The 17,491-nt window shown below is 48.9% G+C and overlaps 1 long non-coding RNA gene and 1 other non-coding gene across 2 annotated transcripts in view; one reads left to right on the forward strand and one right to left on the reverse strand.

The window, feature by feature from the left end:
- The window catches only part of LOC116668335, a 28,527-nt gene extending 14,628 nt beyond the window's left edge, over positions 1 to 13,899 (forward strand). The window contains exons 3-4 of the long non-coding RNA XR_004325494.1: positions 3,533 to 3,626; positions 9,578 to 13,899. This is a non-coding gene — a long non-coding RNA (uncharacterized LOC116668335). The remainder of the gene's footprint in view (positions 1 to 3,532; positions 3,627 to 9,577) is intronic.
- On the reverse strand, positions 3,220 to 3,291 carry TRNAG-ACC. Its single transcript has one exon. It is a non-coding gene; the product is annotated as a tRNA-Gly (tRNA).
- Positions 13,900 to 17,491: the final 3,592 nt, after the last annotated feature.

The following is a 17,491-nucleotide window of genomic DNA, read 5'->3' on the forward strand; positions in this document are numbered from 1 at the left end:
TATAGGCTTGATGCAATAAGTTAGGAAAAAACGGGGAAAATAATCACTGGAAGTGGTTATTTTTAAATGGACTGATTTCAAAAGATGAGCCTATATTTTTGTAATCAAGAGAAAAAAAAAAAACCACCCCACAGTCAAGCAACTTCCGTTTCTGGGAGAAGAAAGAGAATTGGAGAAAACATAACTAATCTACCATAGGGAAACTGTGAATTCTAACATGTATAGCTATCTTGTGTCATACATAAGTCAGTATATGTCAATTTATAACAATATAAACTCACTTCTCGGAGACTATCATTGCTAATATTTTGGGTATAGCCCCCAGGCCTTTACAGTTAACATTTTAACATTTTTAAACTTAAATCTAGGTCTAAACTTGGAGGTAGACCTGGCTGAAATCCTGGCTTTTGTATTTATTGGTTGCATCACCTTGGACAATTTATTTAAACTCTTTCAGGAGGCTTCAGCCTCAGTTTCCTCATCTGTAGAATGAGAATTATAATAACTACTTCCCGAGATTGAAGTAAAGATGAAAATTAATAGAAATAAAGCACACAGTGAGAGCCTGCAAACAGCTTATATTTGGGTTGTTACTATTATTAACTTCACCTGGCCAACTGTTGCTCCCTTCCTGATCCAGGTCAGATGCCACTCCCCTTTGTACCTTGCCTGGCTGCTCTCAACACTTGACCTCCCTCTTGGTCTTGTTACTGTCCAGCGCCCTTCCTTCTGTGATAGCATTGGACACAGGCTGCTGCCTCCTACACTCTTAAACTCCTCCAGAGCAGAGACCATGTCCACCTTGTTCATTTCTGTGTCTCCAGGGTCCAGCAGAAGGTGTGACCCAGTGTGGCTGTCAGGAAGTGTCTAGTGAGAGCAGGTTAGAAGGTTAGAAGATTAGAAGATTAGAAGGTTCTGGGATCAGAATTTGTTGAGGGAGTGCATGAATAAACTTCAGAGACGTTGAATGCATGAATAGATGAGAGTATGAACGAAGTCAGCAGCAGCAGGTGTCGCCCACCTGCCGGACCCTCCTTCTCCTAAGGTGAGTGAACCTTCTACTTCCCTTGGTGGGCCTGGTCAGGGAGGGGGGCGAGGCTCCTGCCTGGCCCAACCTGGGATAGAGGCCCCGTCTCTCACACCTGGCATCACAGGTGGAAGAGCCTTTCAAGTCCTCCGTGTGCTGGGTGTGTAGTGGGTAGGGCAGGGTGGAGGCGGGGATGGAGGGTCAGGGAGGCCAGCCCAGGCTGGAGGAGCGGCCTCTGCCAAAGGAGAAGGTGCCGGAATCTAGGCACCCACACAGCCGAACCGGTTTCTGCAAAGGTGGCCCCCAGTATCTGTGGTCCCAGCCCAGATGTGAGCTCTGGAAAGGTCCCTGGCTGTCCTAGAGAGCTGAGAAACCGAGGCCTTAGGGACAGGAGGTGGCAGCCCAGGTGTCAAGGTCCAAGCCTGGTGGTGCTTCCTGCCACCAGGTCTGACCCCAGCCAGTTAGTGACCTCCTGCGTGACCTTCGCCAAGACAGGTCTCCTTTCCTGTTCCAGATTCCCCATCCTGGGGGCCCCTCTCCACTTTGGTATGATTGCATATCTTAACTCTTTCCCAGACAATCTCCAAAAAATCTCCAAAAGCGAAACAGAAACTCAAACCTGATATTCGCCACTACTGAGCAGACCCTCGGAAGGAACAGATTGCTCAGTCAGACAGTAAAGTCATTACTCTGGGAGCCTTTCCTGCTTTCAGTTTCCTTACCTGTAAAAGGGCCATTGATAATAACTGCTGCCACCCCACGGGACGGCTGTGAGGGTTAAGTGAGCGGGTGTATGTGAGATGCTTACAGGCAGTGGGAGCATATTACTCCTGCTCTCAGGGCTGCTGGTTTCAGGCCTGGCCCAGCCTGAGGCCACCCCCCCACCCCTCAGTTGTGGCAGCGGAGGAGGGAAGAGAGCCTCCTGGGACATTCCTGAGCCTGGTGTGGCTACAGCTAGATAAGCTAGTTTGGGTCCTCTGTGCTGGGAGCCTGGCTGGTCTCAGGGCCTGTGGGGAACGGAGTTTTTAGAGAAGGAAATGGTTGTGGTGAGACAGAATGATGGAGCAACTTCTCTTGGGGATCTGGGTGGAAAGCCCCTCACTCCTGGTGTGTTCTCAGGGTGGGTTGTGGGGCAGGCACTGGGGCGGGGCCCATCCTCCATCACTGTCAGAAAGTACCTGGTGTTCACCAAGTGCTGTGATAAAGGCAGCAACAGGTGTCAGCTCATGGAGCCTCAGGCCAGCCCCTTGTCATCTCTGGACCTCAGAACCTCCCTCTTCCCAGAGAAGTTTCCCACGGTCACCCAGAGGCTGGTCCCACCAGTCCAGCCCCTATTCTGCCACTCCCAGTGACAGCCCAGGGAGATAGGAATTAGATCCTGATTTTCTGGAAGACGTGGGAGGTTGTTTCCCCTCCCCGGATCTCACTACTGAGAGTCAACTTACATTTGGTTCGGCAATGGCATTATCTTGGACAGTGGCCAAGACAAGTATTTTGTAAACTCTGGGCTTGGGGACAGTAGAAAGGCCCAGACCTGTGGAGAGATGAAAAACACCAGGACAGTTGGAGGGCTTGATCACTGTTCACTGAATAGCCTGGAGAGGACCCAGCCTTCCTGTGTTTCTACTTCCTCATGGGCAAAATGGGGACATTCCTCTCTGGGCCTCTCATTGCATCTCTGTAAAATAGAAGGGGGAAGGGCTCCAAGTGATTCTCCTTCTGGCTGTGACCCCAGGCACACGCTTCACCTCTCTACATCTGAGTTCCTCCATCTGCCCAATGGCCATTTACCCCTCCCCACTCTCAGTGTTGCTGAGCTCAAATAAGGTGAACAGGGAAGAAAGTGGACATTGCTGCAGGCACAGCCCGGCTTCACCTCCCCCTACTCCCTGAGGAATCTGGAGATGCTATTTCCATGGTGCTGGAAGTGACCTTTAGAGTCATCTCTCTGAGGATCTGCTTCCAGACCTTCAGTGGCTCTCCAATGCCCAAAAGGGATCAAGGACCAAGCTCAGCCTCCTTTCAAAACCCTCTACCACTCACACCTAATTCTTACCACTCTCCAAGACACACCAACAGCCTTCTTCAAACAAGCCTTTTACTTTTCCTCCTCCAGATCTTTACTCTTTTTTGGGGGGGGGGGTGGAAGGGAAAAGGTGGTAATTAGGTTTACTTACATATATATTTTTTGGGGGAGGTACTGGGGATTGAACCCAGAACCTCGTGCATGGTAGGCATGCACTCTACCACTAAGCTATACCCTCTCCCCCAGACCTTTACTTTTGATTTCAAAGTCCCAGCTGCCCTTGTCATCTTCCTTCTAGATCTGCTCTTCCTCCAACTGTTCTCAAAATCAGAGAGGGCTATCCCCATGTACCCAGGAGCTGAAGCCTGGAAACTGGGATGTATTATTCTCAACTCTTTTTCTCTCACCCTCCATGTTTAACTAGCCCCAGGTCATGAAAATTCTATTCTCTGAAAATTCATCCTCTGTATCTCTCATAGGTACTCCAGGACCTTGTGGAACATGTGGGGACATTGTTGAATAGCCACACACCTTCTCCATGCTAGGCCCTGTGCTGATAGTGGAGGCACAGAGGTGGGTCCATCTTTATTCCTTAGAGGCCTCAGGCTGGTGGGCAGAGGGTCCCGTCACCACACTCCTGAACTTGCCTATTCAATCCTTTTACAGTTTAAGCCCCTACACAGTAGAACACAGTAAGACCTATAAACAGGGGTTGACAAGAACTGGACTGGCTGAGTGGGAAAGCCCTTTCCCTCTCTGGACCTCCGTTTTACCACCTGCATAGTGGTGTGGAATTGACTTGAAGAAGTTGGGGGCTTTTTCAGTTCCAACAATCTTGAAAGCAATGACTCTCCAGGCCAGGGAGCAGGGGAAGAACGGAGACAGAGGCATAGCTGTTCAGATACCTGGCTAGGGAGGAGGCGCTCCTGCTCCTGCTGAGAGTTCCTTTGAATTCCCAACCCTCTTGCCCTCACCTCTTCTCCCAAGAGGATGTAAAACCCTTTGTAAAGCCTTGCCTGAAACAGAGAGGCTGTTGTTTAGTCCTTCCCCAAGCCCTACTGGGTTATCTGACTGGCCCAGGGCCTAACCTGGCTGGTGACTGGCTGCTTCTTTCCAGCTGGCATGGAGCTGGAGTCCAGGCTAGGAAAAGAGAGTCCTGGGATCTCTGCCCAGAGGCTGCTGCAGCAATGGGTTTTCGAGTCAGATAGTCCTGGGATCAAACCCCAGCTCTGCCACTTCTTAGCTGTGAGGCTGTGATAATTTTATGTGTCAACTTGACTGGCTCACAGGGTGCCCAGATAGCTTCAGACTTGGACTGGAACTGAACCACCAGTTTTCCTGGGTCTCCATCTTGCTAAGTCACCGTGCAGGTCTTGGGACTTGCTGGCTTTCATAATCACAGAGGCCAATTCTTTTTTAAAAAATTTTTATATATATATTCTCTTATAGATAAAGTAGAAATATAAACATAAGTGCATATATAAATATAAGCATGGATATATATGAATAGATATGGATAGATATGATATGTGTGAATATATATACATATATCCTATTGGTTCTGTTTCTCTGATATGAATGCTCTGGGCAATTTGCTTGCTTACTCTGAGCTCTTATTTTGAAATTTGTAAAAAATGGAAATAATAATTTCTTATACTTCCCTGCTTTAGAATTCCCATTATTTACTGAAAAGAACTCCAAATTGTCTTTGCAAGCATTTCAGTGCTTTTCTCTGCCTGCCCTGGACTGCTTTTCTGAAACTCATTTGACCCCATCCCTAACTGGATGCTCCAGCTCTAGCTGGACACCGTTCCCTTTCCAGCCCCTATGCCTTGCACCAGCTGTTCCCTCCTTTGAAATGCACGTCTTCTCTTTTGTCTACCTGGTAAACTCTCACACATCCCTCAGGGCCCATCTCCAAGGTGCCCCATCTCGGACCTTCTCTTTTTCCCTGAGGAGTTGCCCATGTCCTCACAGTGCTGGGCACACCCCTTGTCTGTCACATTAATCATGCCATGTTGGGGTTGGGGGTCTATGTGTCTGTCTGCCCAGACTGTGAGCCCCTCAAAGGCGTGACTCCAAACCACTCATCTCTGTGCGGAACAGAGTGATGGTTTCCCCTTTGTGTTGGATCAATGTTTTTCAGTTTATGAAGCACTTCCAGATCTAGGAGTTCATTTAAACTCACAGCAACCCAGGGAAGGATGCAGAGTCAGGATTAAGGTCCCCAGTTCATCCTACCTCCCCGGACAGGGCTTTTTCAGAAAGGAGAACTCAGGTGGGGAGAGGGAATTGGTTCTTTGGCTTCTAAGGCCTGCAGCTCAGCAGGGTCTTGAAGGGCAAGGCCCGCTGGGTTGGGGGAGGGTGGGTCCCAGGCTGGCAGAAGGTGCAAGGGCAGATGGAGGCCACAGGAGAGGGTCGGGGCTGGTTCTAGATGTGCCCCTCTCCGTGGAGAATTGTCATCATTTCTCCATCTTCAATCTCTTCAGCTCCAGGAAATGTAGCTCTGAGGGCCAATGTGGAACACGTAAGATAATCGAGGAGTGAGTGCTCTGGGAATGAAAGGGACTGAAGAAACTCCATACATACAACAAATGTATGCACGGAAATATATTTGAACCCTTCAACTGTTCCCATCTTTCTTACACGTGATCTGTTATTGTTAGAATCCCCTCCCCAAGGTCCACAGTATCCAAAGACCCCGTCCTTAGAACCCCTAAAAGATCCTCTTCATAGGGCCCTAGAGACCTTTCCTTTAGGACCCAGAGGCCCCTGAATGGAGTTGAGACCCCCTTAGAGTCCAGAGATACCTATCCCACTTCAGGGCTTGAAGGCCCAATGCTCAAGGGCTTGCAGTTCCCAGGTCTTTCTGATGGTGGTGCCCACATCCCCGAGAGGCCTGTCCAGCCCTTGCGTAAGGCTTATTATGCTCCATTCATTCAAAAGCTGTTCTGTTTGCAACATGAAGGGCAGAAAGAATCAGTCTGCTCTGAGCTCTGGGCTACCAGTAAGGGGTTCCTGGGCACCCTCCAGCTCATCACGGGGCTGTCCCCAAGTCGAAAAGATCTCTTGAGTAGCTCTCATGTCCCTCAAGGAAGTTGTTTCCCAGAGAAGTCCCTTGGGTGTCTGTCATCCCAGAGATGGTCTGGCCCAACCAAAGCTGGGAAAGACAGCAGCGATTTTCCTCCATGATCTCATGGGTATCTCAGAGCCCAGACATGTGGGTTCTTGTCCTGAGTTCTGACTCGCTGTGCGGACGTGAGTGAGTCATTTGGACTTCCTAGGTTTCAGTTTGCCTCTGGATGGGCAGGTGAGCTCTACCTCAGGGAGGATCTGGCAATATCAAAGGTCTGGAAAGTCTCTGCTGTTGACATTTGAATAATGGGAGAAAAATACTGATGGGAGGGGCCTGTGAGGCAGTGGGCCTGAGTCAGTTCCCCTTTATGGCCAGATGACCCTTGGACAAACCACCTTGGACTTGGTAACACTCTTCCCACTGCTGCTTCGTTGAGTAACTCTGCATCCTCAGGTTTGAACTGCAACATTGCTTCCTTAGGAATACCTCCTCTGTCAGCCCAGAGAGCTCAGCTCCCTGTTAGAAAGTTCTCTAGCTACATGTATTTTTCTAAACAACCAAAATGATAGTAAGTCATTCTCAGCGTGCTCCCTGTTTAGCATTTGTCCTCCCAGCTAGAATCTGGGCTCCTTGCAGGAATTCTCTCTGGCCTGTTCTCCAGAGGTCATCATGGGGACTGACTCACGGGAGCTCAAGAACTGTTTCTGCATCACCTGGTGGGTTCTTTGCGTCTCAGCCGCCTCACTGGCTCGCTGGAGAAACCCAGAAGATAGAGGATGAGGCCCACAAGGGTGAGGTGTGCTCTGTGTGAGGCTTTGTCTGAGATTGGAGGGGATGTAGCGCCGTGAACAGGAAGGCAGGATGACCTTTGGCCTCAGGAAGGGAGGAGGTGGTGTGGGCCACCTGGGACCCCAGGGGCTCCATCCCTCCCAGCTGCCCGTGAGGCCCGTGTGTGGGCCCTGCTCTTTCTGCCTGAGGAGCCTTCAGCTGTGCCTCCGCTATTTGGTGCTCAGTTCAGCTCCTTGCCGCCTCCCACCTGCCCGTTCAGCCCCATTGCCTCCAACACTTATACACTCCCCTCCCCACTATCTGCCACATGGTGCTCACCTTTTCCTCCACAGATCCAGTATTTTCTGCCTCCAGGCCTTGGCACAGGTTGTTCCCTCAACAGGAACACACACCTTCCTCCTCTACCTGGAAGATGCAAGACACGATCCAGCTCCGTGTTTTTCCTGTTCAGACACCTTCCAGGCCACTGCTGGCAGAGTCAGGGGCTCCCTCCTGGGAGCCCACAGACCCCGTCCTTGGGTGTCCTGCTCTCTAGGCAGTACAGTACCTACCACACTGGGCTGTGATTGGTTTCCCTGTCTGTTTACCAGCCCTACACCTGACTGGGAACAACCTGGAGGCAGGGGTCAGCTCAGCCCTGCTCTGTGGTCCCAGTACACAGCCCAGGGCCTAGTGCCAAGGAGAGATCCTAAATAACCTGGGGCCTGGGTTTCCTGGCAGAAGAGACTACTTTTTGGTAGTCTCTTTTTTTTTTGGTGCCCTGCCCTCCTTAGGCCATATGAGGAAGGAAGGTCAAGGACAGGAGCCATCTTATTCGTTCACCGTCCAGGAAACTGAGGCCCATGGAGGGGTAGGGATGTGCCCCAAATCCCACAGCACATTAGTGACCAAGCTGGGCCCAAACCCAGGGGTCCTGGTACTTGGTCCCCACTCAGCTCTGGGCTGTAGCAGCCTTGCATAGTGTCTGGCACTGAGCCGGGGTGGCTGGAGGCCCCTGGGGCCCAGCAGCCCACTGTCTCAGCCCTTCTGTCTGGGCTCTCAGCCAACTGCAGCACACGGCTCTGGATGGCCCTGTCAAAGGTCGCTGTCAGCAATTTGGGGAGGTGGCCAGGCCACTTCCCTCTGGGTGGCTCAAAAACAGCAAGGCCTAGAACAGTGTCTCTATTGGACTATGGGCTCTGGGTACGGCTTTCCAGCTGGACAGTGTCCTCCTTGCCAACCTGATTAGAACTTGATTAAGCCTGAGGTAACAGTCCAAAGTATACAGAGCAGAACCCGGCATTGAATATGCACTCAACAAACACTCGTATAGCATCCTTATTATCACTATGATGATGGCTGAGAACCCATAGAGCACACAAACTAAAAGCACAGGCCCTGAAGTATGCCAGCCGAGGTGCTAATCCAGGCTCCACCACTTACCGGTAAAGCAAAGTACGTAACTTTTGTTTTTTAGTTTTATCTTTTTACTTATTTATTTTTGTTGGTGGGGAGGTAATTTGGTTTATTTACTTATTTTTTAATGGCGGTACTGGGGATCAAACCCAGGACCTTCTGCATGCTAGGCATTCACTCTATCACTGAAGTATACCCTCCCCACCCACGTAACTTCTTTGTGCCTCAGTTTTTCAATCTTTAAAACAGGGTCGTGGAAGAATTAAGTCAGTTGATATGTACAAGGTAATTAGAATGGAGCCCATATAAAATGATCCCTAGTGTTAACTTGTTATTAAGTGGCCCAAATCCCTGGACTAACAGAGCAGCCTCCTCCCTGGCCTCTCCATCCCATTTCCTCTACATTAAAACTCAAACTGACCCCATCATTCCTTCTCTGTTTGAAAGTCTTCAATAACTGGCTCTAGGACAGGTTTGTGTCCAAACCCCTTGGCCTGAGGGTAAGTTCTGCTCCTCTTCGGCCCCTGCCTGGTTTCCTAGGTTCATCTTCCAGCTCCCTGCCATTCCTCCCATGCTCCAGCCGTAACAAATCCTTGCTGTCCCTGGAGTGTGCTGTGCTTTTTCATGCCTCCTTGCCTTGTATACGTTTTTCTTCTTTCACCACCCAGTAAGTTCCTGCTCCACTTTCAAGGCCCAGTTCGATGTTGGCTCCTGCAAGTCTTCCCCAGTGCACCCATAGTTACAGGTATCCCCTGCTTTTCAAAAGTTTGCTTTACACCACTTTGCTTTTACAAAAGACCTACATATTAGTATCTGCTTTTGCTAACCGAGAGAAATCCGAAGGGGATTTTCACTTTTACATAAAACAAGGCAAAATGTGAAAATAGTGTTCAGCATTTGTTACGCAGCCAGTGTTATATAGAGGCAGCGCACACCTGGACTGGAGCAGTGAGAGTGGCATGGCCACGCTCCTTCTCTGGGAACTACACTTAGCATCTCAGCATCGAGCTGCCATAGTTTTGAACTGTGTCTGTGAGCATCTCTGCTTTACCTTGGTTTACTTTGTGCATCTGTGTGTCCTAAGGTAATTGCTTCTTCACCTTACATCATTTTGGCTTATGAGAGGTTTCAATGGAATGCTTTGCTTTCAGATAGCAGGAGAAACCTGTAGTTGCTCTCTCGTGTGTTTCCACCATCTCACCCAACACTGCAATTACCTGTTAACATGTGTTTCTTCCTGGACTGTAACCTGTGCTTCTTGCAGGCCAGAGTCAGAAGTCTGACGTTTGCTGAAGAAGTGAAGGACTTTGAACCCTCCTTCCAGAAATGCAGCTCTGGGTCAGTACTCATGCTAGGTACTGGGGGACCCTGGGCACTCAGAAGAGACTGAGACCTACACTTTGTCCTTGAAGGAACCCCAGTCATTTGGGAAGTTAGGATAAGTCCACGTATTTACAAATAAAAAGGCACCCAGTCACGTTTCCAGGAGATGAACTGGAAGCTGTCAGGTAGGGTTTGGACAGGGAGGAGACTCAGGGAGGTACTGACTTCAGGGACCTCCAAGTGGTTCTGTTAGGTCAGAGTGTAAAATACAAGTGGGAGATGAAGCTGGATGGGTCTCTGTGTGGCAGGCTGGTGAGTCTAGACTTCACCCTGCAGGTGATGTCCCTCCCCTGCGCCTTGTTCTAGGAACTCTTGGCCTGGGGATGAGTTCCTAGGGCATTTCTTTCTTTTTCTTGGGAGCAAAGTAGGTTCAGGTTGGAGCTAACAGGGAAAGGCAGCCCAACTTATAAAACACATTTATTTGATACAAAAACTCTGCCCCTGATGGCTGCCTGGCAAATTTCTGCTTGTCTTTCAAGGTGTGGCTCTGATGTCCCCTCTAAAGCCTTCAACCTACCTGAGCTAAGCTGGTCATGTCCCACTGTGTTCTTACTGCTCTCCCCACGTGTCTCTGATTTTTGCATCTTTCTCCCCTACTAGACTGAGAGGTCCTTGAGGGCAGGCAGTCTCCTTCATCTTTATTTCTTGGTCCCGAGGGACCAGTATAGATAAGAATAAATTTGCTGAATCAATAAATGTGTCTATTTTGCAGATGAGGAAACTGAGGCTCATAGAATGTGAGTGATTGCAGAAGGCCGCCTAGTAAGGGGCAGAACCAGGACCAAGCTCAGGTTTGGGGAGTCCATCTGGTAGGGATGGAAGGCATGACTTCAAATGGCTATGGTCAGAGCTTGCCAACTTTCAAAGGAATCATGTCTCAATTCTGATCACTGCTGCCCTGGCAATAGCACAGCTGAGAGAGGAGGGAGGAAACATATTGAGCACCTGCTGTATGAAGACCTAGCATGGGGCACTCTTACATATAGGATTCTATTTAATTTGAAAGAAGGTGTCATTATGGCCACAGCACAGGGGAGGAAGCTGAAGTTCACAGGAGTGAAGTGACTTGTCTACTATCCCCCAGACAAGGAGAAGCAGAACCTGGCGGGTCAGGGGCTCATATGAGCAGGAGCAGGGGCTGGGTGGGGAATCTCAAAAGGGGATGACCTGATATGTCTTTTGGATTGGAGTGGGGGGACCAGTTCCAGGATTGTGCCCTCTGGCCCTGGGAGCACCTCCACCCCAGAGACAAAGGACGTTGCCTTCTGGGTGTCTGCCCACTGCTGTCTGTCTTTCTTGCTGCTCTCCTGGTCTGGTGATGAGCATGTGAGGGACAGCACTGCTGCTGCTGCAGGGCTGCGATTCTGGCCCAGGCTCCAGCCCAAGCCTGTGCAGGTCTGCCACTTCCCCCCACCTGTGCCAGCCTGAGGCCGAAGCAGGGGAGGCTCAGTGCCTGGCCTTGGTGGCCTCAGGCCAGTGGAACAGCAAGGATGTGTTGGTGGGGCGGGGGTCAGGAGGAGAACTCTAACCTACAAGGGAGTCATATTAGCCAGAGCCAGCACCCCAAGGGAGGGGACTGACACACCCCACCCCAAAGCCACAGCGGTTTCCTTTTTATCTCTGCTGCTCTGAAGGGAAGGCATGTGGCCTGGGATGTGGAAGAGGAGAGGACTCCAAAGGCCCTGCTGGGTGGGGCTGGCGTCACGTCTCACAGGTGGTAACTCTGATAACAAAAACCCTCGACCCCACCATGTGCCAGGTTCTGTGCTGGAAGCTCTATTAGGACTAATTTCTTTCTCACAGCAGCCCTGGGAGGTAGCCTCACTCCATTACAACCCCACTACACAGCTGAGGAACATGAACCTCAGGGAAGTTCAGTGACTTGTTCAGGTCACACAGCCTGGGCACGGAGAAGCTGGGATTTGAGCTCAGTCTGGCTCCAGAGCTAACAATGTCCTTCTCACATCATTTGGGAGCCCAGACTCCTGGGTTCTAGGTCAACTGCTTCCTTGGCCAAGTCCCAACCTCGCTGGACCTGATTTTCTTCCTATAAGGTGAGAGGATTAGATAAGGTAAATCTGAGGGCTCTTACATTGTGTGTCTATGATGGTCCTGCGGCCCTCGAGGAGGTCACCACGGCAACTGTAAAGGGAAGGTCACTGTGTCAAGCCCTTCAAACACAAAGATGAAGTGCAGTTCTGTGAGGTGCTCACAGAAGTCTAGTGGGAAGACACTCAAGTAGTTCAGTACTGCCAAGTATTTAATGTATTATGGGGCTCCGGCCTTGAACTGGGTCATGAAGAGGTAGGATTTAGACAAGTAGGTGGAGAAAGAATTCCAAATTCCAGGTAGAGGGGACAGCAGGAACACAGGCTGGGAGTTGAGAATCTGGAACCGAGCTTCACACTTTTCATTACCTCTATGATGACCTTTGAGATCAGGCCACTCCACTAGAGCACACTTCCCAGGTGACCTGGGCCCTCTTCACTCATTAGCATCATGGCTCAGAGCCAGACAAGCTGAGTTGAAGTCCCAGCTTCAGCACTTACTGTGTGTCCCCTGGGTTTCAGTTTCTCATCTGTAAAATGGAGATGATGAAGGTACTAACAGGTTGCTGTGAGGATTAATTGAGATGTTGCATACAGAGGGTGTAGCATGAACTGTGACACATGGACATGCTGAAAACATCTTTGCAGGAGGTCCTTCCCTCTTCTTCACCCACCCTACTAGTCCCCTTGCCTAAATCTTTCATCTCCTCAGGGTTTAGTTCAGTCTCTTCTCTGGGAAGCCTCCCTTCTCTGGCTGCTGCAACACTCACTGCCTTCTCTTAACTCCTACAGCCCTTGTCTATGCCACAAAATTCATTACCTCCCCAGGATCTAGACTGCTTCCCCCTTCTCCAAGGTCTCAATTCCATTGGGAATTCACATGTTTTCAGGGAAGCTGATTCTATTCCCTCCTGCCCCCATTCTAAGGGTAAGACACAAGATTTAAGCTAAGCCAGTAAATAACCCCTGCCCCTGATGGCCAATTAACAGGTGGCCAGATGACCTTAATCAGTCCCACAGTGAATCTTGCTGGGAATTCTGGAATACAGATTCTCACCATTTTCTCTTTGGCTCCAGATGGTATAGAGTGCAGATGTGAGGTCTGGAACTGCTGCAGCCATTTTGCTGCCATGAGAGAAGCCAGCCTGAGGAGATAATAGAGTACAGAGCTAGGGACTAGCAGAGAAATTGAGTCCTGATCAAATCATCCCTGTCAGGCTCCACTAGACTTTTCAATTGCATGAGCCAACATATTTCCTTTAAGCCAGTTTTCTGTTATTTGCAATGAAAATCATTCAAACACCATCTAGTTCAATTATTTTGTTTACCACAAGATGTATTTATTCACTTACACCTTGATTAGGCCCCTACTACATGCTATAGTAGGTGTTAGGGATTTAATAATGAACAATATTGATGTGGACCTATCCTCAAGTTTATAGTCTGGTGGAAAGAATCAGGAATTAAAATGATTGCTTTGGAAGCTGATTCTGATGTTGTATTTAACCTGCTCAGCATCCATCCCCCTCCTTTGGACAGCAGAATTCTGACTTTTCTTTGGACACTGTATAAAGGGCTGACCAACTGAGCTAGGCCTGGCTGACTGGCATATTCCATGCCCCTGGCCACAGCGACTAATTCAGTGATGGGCATCAGAGTCAGCTCTGGGACTGCAGACTTTAAACACTGGTCCAGTACTTCTGCCAGGGGTCACTAAACTGGAGAAATGTAAGCCTGGGATTTCCTTGGGTTGAGAGAGTGCTAAGACTAGTTGTGAGAGTTGGCAGCAGTAAACTTCTCTGGCTTCACCCATTAGTTCGAACAGATATCAGTGCTCCACCTGGGCTGTGAGACGAGGAGAGGGGGGATAAAACAGACATGACCCCTCCTTTTGAGGGCAGTCTAAAGAGAAGGACAAATGAATAAATAATCACAACACAGCATAGCCATACTAGGAGTAATCTGAGAGGGCACCAGCTCAGCCCGAAGGCATTAGTTTTTTGTTTTTGTTAATTATGTGATACATTAAACAAAAATTAGAAGACCCAAGAAAAACTTTAAACCCTTAGTGCCAACACTCGGCTATGATCACAGTTAAAAATATTTTCATCTGTAACCTTCCAGTAGCTTTCCTATGTGTATAAACTTAAAAAAACAAACAAACAAAAAAACCCCTAAATGCAATGTGGTGTATTGGGTTGAATCCTGGAAGAGAAAAAAAAAAGACATTAGTGAAAGAACTGGTGAAAACTAAATAGTTGAAGTCTAATAATGTTCTAGTGTTAATCTCTTAGCTTTGACAAATGTACCAGCGTTATGTAAGATGTTAACATTAGGGGAAGCTAGCTGAAGTGTATGCAGAAACTCTGTACTATCTTTGGAACTCTTCTGTAAACTTAAAAGTTATTCCAAAATAAAACGTTTACTTTAAAAAATGGACCCATTCTCTGTTGTTTAAGAACTTTCGTTTATTCACTCAGTAGTTTATCATGAAATTCTTCTGTCTTGTAATGACTTATTTTCATGATCACATACCATTTCATTCCATGAATGAATCACTGTCTACCTCCCCCATAGCTGGAAACTTAGGTTTTTTCCAACTCACTCTGTTATACAAATGCTGCACATTCTTAGTCATTTCCTTAGGATATTTAACAAAGCGGAATTGCTGAGCTGGAGCTGCCAGCTCGGGAACACACTGAGCACCAGAGGCTGTCACTGTTCTAAAGCCCTTGATATCCATGAACTTGTTTAATCCTGCCAACCACAAGGGGGAGGTACTGCTCTCATTCCTTTGGGGCAATTTTCAAAGGTTTTCAAAGGATGAGCCAACAAATTCTCACCAGACACAGCCCACTCCAGCACCTCCCTGGTGCCCCTGCCCAGAAGCACACGGACCTCTCACTCCTCTCATTTTGGCTTCAAGGAGGGCAGTTCCTGCAGGCAACCATTGAGGGTCTGAGGAATAAGAGCAGGTACTGCCAGCCCAAGAGGTGGTTTCAGCAGACAGTGCAGTGAAAAGCAGCCTGTTTGGTCTGGTGCAGTACTCCAAGGGGGATGGAGGTGGCACTGGGGAATAGGAATGGGTGAAGATGCACATCCTGAAATACCTGGTAGTCATGGTAGGGTCTTTTCCCCCTTGGCAAATGGCCATGGGAAAAGAGGAAAAAACTGTCATTTATTGGGCAGCTGCTATTTTTCAATTCATATCGACTCTGCCCACCCACAGATGGGTGCTATGATCTTCAACTTCAGTTAAACATCTCCCCAAGGTACACAGTGAGCTACTGTCAGTGCCGAGATCTAACCACAGGACATCTTTGTCACCCCTAGAACCCATGCCTACACCTCTAGGCACATGACTGAACACTGAGCTGAGAGTAAAACTCAGAATCCCCCCTCTACGGTCTCAAAGCAAAGGATCACCCAATTCCTGGTTAAAGCACTGATGTGGAGAGTTCAGGAGAAGACGGAAGGATGCAGGTGGGCTGTCAACTCCATGCTGATGTATGCACCCTCATCTCCTGCTCTTCTGGGTTCTTGACATTACATTTGAGCTGAAAAACTTCTCTTCTATGGTCCCCTTGCTTAGTTTGAAAAACACCATTTCCAACCAGTTGTAGATTTCCCAAGTATAGGGGCTCTCTAGGTGAAAGCTGCCAGTGAGTGCCAGTGGGCTCTGTACCTTCCCTCGGGCCACGCCCCTTACCTGGGATGCCCCAATCTCCCTCCCCAGAGCCACCCTGATCCGCTTTCTGCACGAAGCTACCCGCTTTTCTGCAGTCTGACCTCCTGTACCACATCATTAGCCTTTTCTTCACACCTCACTTTTTTTCTCTTTAAGAATATTTGATTTGTTTATTATTGTATTACTTATTTTGGCAGGGGTGGGGGAGGTAACTAGGTTTATTTATTTTTAGAGGAGGTACTGGGGATTGAATCCAGGACCTTGTGCATGCTAAGCACGTGCTCTACCACTTGAGCTATACCCGCCCCACCCCCACCTCTTTTCCAAAATAGACTCAAGGCAGTTTACAACACACGTCCGAGCAGGGAAACACTTAAAATGACAATAGCTGAGTGTGGGTGAGGTGGGGTAAGAATTTTATTAAGAAACCATGGCAGAGGAAAGCAAAGCAAGTGAACATAAGGGGAGCTTCCTTGCTGCCAGGGCAAAAGGAAAACAGTTGAGAGTGAAGCACTTCTTACCTAGTAAAATGCACACCAGCTAAATAGGAAACAAAAGGATCTCCTAGCTCTAAGCTCAGAGAGCTCTGTCCCAGAAGTCTTTACCTAAGGGACACCATACAACATAATGATTTTCTCTACAGCAATTTTACCCTCAAAGTACAGATCTATTCAGCCTGAGTTACAGGCAGGGTATCTGGGCCTAAGTCTTGTCCTGGCCTTGCCTCTGACAACTTGTCTTTCTACTCCTTTCTGCTCTCTGCTGGGGGCACCTGAAAGGGGCCTTCTGTGAGAGCAGCTCACCGTCACACTGCCCAGGACAACTTGAAACACAGAGCTGCCACATTCCCAAGATGCCAGGGGGATAGTGCTCCCTCTGGGGTTGTGAATCACCCAATGACACTAGATGTGTGAGGCTGCAGCCTGAGAGAGCAGGACCGTGAGCAGAGTGCTGCCACCCTTTCCAGAACCAGCAGGGATGGTGGGAAGGGGACGGATGGATGGACTGACTCCCCTCTCCCACAGTGACTCGTCCTTCTGGAATGAATACTGGTGGTCCTAAGAGCTCTGCAAATCTGGTACTTTGAAGCTTCTGTGCCCATAGCAAGGAAGCAAGAAAGAAAAATGACACAGAAAAAGGCCTTACCTGAGGCAGCACCCCTGACCCATGTTCTTCACTGTGACAGAGCAAACCTACTTGAATTTCTTCTTTCATTCAGCATTCCCTGTATTGTGAGCACCTTGAGAATCCTTCCCTTCTCCCAGCAGTGTCAAAGCAACTGGCACAGTGTAAGAGGTGGGGGTGTGGAACCACAGACCAGACTCAGCCATTCCTAGATGTATGAGCCTCAAAACGCACAGACATAAGACAGAGATGGTAATAGTACTTACTTCCCCATGGTTATTGAGAAGAAATGAGATAATGTATACAGAACCTACCACACATAAGCATTAAATATGTTAATCTATCACTAATTACGAAAATACAAAAATACAGAATTCCACACTCAGTTTCAGAGGTCCATGGACTCCCAAATCTTCAGGTTAAGAATCCTTAGCCTAGCCTGGTTCCTGAGTCAGGAAGACAACAGCTCTTGCCAATGCCCATGTTTTCTCTCTCAACTCCATCAGCATACACCGAACACTGCTGTGTTCCTGGGATCCCAGTCCACAAGGGTCTTTTGGTCTCCAGTGTTGTCAGCACACAGGAGGGGTAGGGTCATTCCCATCCAGCTGATGAGGTATGGTAACTTGCCAGAGGGCTCATGGCGGAGGAGGTGCTGCAGAAATCCGTCTTCTGATTCATTTAGCTGGCTTCCTGAGAGAAGGCTGGTAAGGCTTCCTGAGGGCTGAGGCTGCTCTCCACCCCACTGCATCCCATCCGTGACACTGTGTGCAGACAAGAGATCCTAAGACACGTGCCCTGGATCCTCAGATTGGCAGCGATTTCTTTAAAATCAGTTCAGGTGGTGTGGGCGTCTGTGAAACAACTCATCTGGAAAGGCCCTTTCTGCCAGTCACTCAATCAACTCAGCAACAAGCCCAAGGGGACAGACTGT

This window comes from Camelus ferus, chromosome 13 (genome assembly GCF_009834535.1).
Source record: "Camelus ferus isolate YT-003-E chromosome 13, BCGSAC_Cfer_1.0, whole genome shotgun sequence".
NCBI lineage: Eukaryota > Metazoa > Chordata > Mammalia > Artiodactyla > Camelidae > Camelus > Camelus ferus.